This window comes from Mus caroli, chromosome 2 (assembly GCF_900094665.2).
Source record: "Mus caroli chromosome 2, CAROLI_EIJ_v1.1, whole genome shotgun sequence".
Classification (NCBI taxonomy): Eukaryota; Metazoa; Chordata; class Mammalia; order Rodentia; family Muridae; genus Mus; species Mus caroli.
The window spans coordinates 148855905-148858565 of record NC_034571.1 but is presented as its reverse complement, the minus strand read 5'-3'; the positions used below and the strand labels follow the sequence as shown (position 1 = coordinate 148858565).

The window sequence follows — 2661 nt, the reverse complement described above, 5'->3', positions numbered from 1 at the left end:
CCTCCTCCTCCTCCTCCTCCTTCTCCTTCTTCTTCTTCCTCCTCTTCCTCCTCTTCTCCTTCTCCTTCCTCTTCTTCCTTTTTCTCTTCCTCCTCTTCCTCTTTCTTTTCTTCTTCCTTATCCTTTTCCTCTTCCACTACTACCTGTTGGTAGTACTAGAAATTAACGCCATGGTCTTATGCACATTAGGCTATCATCTTGTCACTGAACTTATATTCCCAGATCTCTTTTTACTGTTTATCTTCAGATAAGATTTCATTAAATTGAGCAGGCTGGCCATGATCGTGCGACTTTTCAGCCTCGTAAGAAGCTTGGATTTCAGGTCCATGTCGCTAAACTAGACTTCTCTTGTTCCTTCATTAAAAAAAAAAAAAAAAAAAAAAAAAAAAAAAAAAAAAAAAGGTTGACTGTCTTAGGTAGGGTTTTACTGCTGTGAACAGACACCAGGATCAAGGCAAGTCTTATAAAGACAATATTTAATTGGGCTGGTTCACAGGTTCAGAGGTTCAGTCCATTATCATCAAGGCAGAAGCATGGTACCATCCAGGCAGGCATGGTGCAGGAGGAGCTGAGTTCTACATCTTCATCTGGAGGCTGCTAGAAGAAGACTGACTTCCAGGTAGCTAAGATGAGGGTCTTAAAGCCAAAACCCACAGTGACACCCCTTCTCCAACAAGACCACACCTCCTAATAGTGCCACTCCCTGGGTCTGAAAAGGTCAGCATAGGAACTTTGGGAAGGTCAAGAAATACCGGGGGAAGGGAGAGGCTAACTAGCATTTCTCAGACCACAGGGCTGAAAGGACCTGCAGGTGGGGACATATTCCACAGGACTGATGGTTGCCTACCTTCAGACAAGGGACGTCCTTGTCACCTCATTCCTTAAAGACCAATCAGTTTAAAGGATTCACTGTTCTGCCAATCATATTGTGCCTAGTTGCTGATGCTCTGTTCTGCCCCTGGAAACCATATAAAAACTCACTGAACTGGTGCTGGTGGTTGCTACCTCTCCTTCGGCTCCAGGTCAACCCCATTGCACTGGAATAATAAATTCCTCTTGGTTTTTGCACCGATCCTGGCTTCACATGGTTCACTCAGGGGGTCCCCAGTAAGCTAAGGCTCCCCAGAGTCTTACAGGTCAAGCATATACAACCCATCACATTGTCTTCTTAATTTTTTAAAAAATAATTTTTATACAGGTGTATTGCCTGCGTGAATGTTTGTGCATCCTGTGTATGTAGTTGCCATGGAGGCCAAAAGTGGAGTGGCATGGATTACGTCCGCTGGAACTGGAGGTACCAGAAAGGCTTGAGCCACCCTGTGGGTGCTGGGACCTGAACCTAGTTCCTCTGAAGAATAGCCTCTTAATTGTTGAGCCATCTTTCCAGCCCCCAGCCTCTCATGTATGTATATGTTGTATATGGATAAATAAAAGGCATGCTGTAAATGTCTTTTACCCATCACCATGCATTTATTTTTTTGAAAATGTTCTGCATAAAAGTCCTTTGTGAGATGCATGAATTACTTATATTTGTGTACTTGGGACCAAATTATCCAAGAGAACAATAGGAGGCAAGATTATATCAACTCACAATGTAGATATTTGAGTTGGTTGTAGCAGAGATGGGGAGGCCATTGATATCTGCATACACAGGAAAGGCAGTACAGAAAGGACAAGACACAGCCCTAGGTGCACCCCACACACACCCTCCCTAACTCTGCGGCCCAGTTTCTCTCTCTACATTGTATTGCCTTCCAATAATTCCAGGGCATTATGAGTCCAGGGAGCTAATCCACTCTCCAGGTCAGAGCCTTTCAGATCCTGTTGTTTGGGAAAGCCCATCAGAGACACACACTAAGACCCACTAAGATGTTTCTTTTGACTACCTAGGCACCTCTCTCTCCTGTTTATAATTTCATATTTTTATTTTTATTTAAAAGGGTCGTTGTTTGGTTGTTTGGTTGGCTAGTTGGTTTTAGTAGTTTTAGACAGAATCCTGCTCTGTAGCCTAGACTAACATCAACCTTGTGGCACTCTTCCTGCCTCAGCCTCCCAAGTGCTGGGTTCTGTGAGTCTTCATACCCAGTTCCTGGTTGCTTTGTTTTGTTTTAAGAGAAGGCATTATATAGCCCAGGCTGGCCTGCACTTCCTATTGAAGCAGAGGATGCCCTTCAACCTCTGAGTCTCCTGCATTCAGCTGCCAGATTCTGGCACTGCAGATCTACAATGCCCTCACCCTTAAAAACCTGGTATGTGTGTGTGTGTGTGTGTGTGTGTGTGTGTGTGTGTGTGTGTGTTTGTGTGATGTGTCTATCTGTGTCTGTGTGTATGTCTCTGTGTGTTTGTATATGTGTCTATGTGTATCTATGTGTGTCTGTGTGTCTGTCTGTCTGTGTGTGTGTGTGTGTGTCTGTGTGTGTGTAGGTCAGATGACAACTTTGGGGAGTCAGTTTTGCCTTCCACCTCTGTTTCTGCTGCTGTGCGGCTTACTTACTCCAGGACATGTGCCTTTTTACTGAAGTTCCCTGGTCCTGGGGATTAACTCAGGTCATCAGTCTTAAGCAGCTAAATCTTTGACCTGCTGAGCCAGCTGCTGACACAAATGCTATGCAAATGAATGTATTATTATTGTTGTGGTGTGTGTGTGTGTGTGTGTGTGTG

At 44.3% G+C, this 2661-nt stretch overlaps 1 pseudogene; it reads left to right on the top strand.

Annotated features, from left to right (window-relative positions):
- LOC110307435 overlaps positions 1-2661 on the top strand; it is a 32722-nt pseudogene that overhangs the window by 8896 nt on the left and 21165 nt on the right.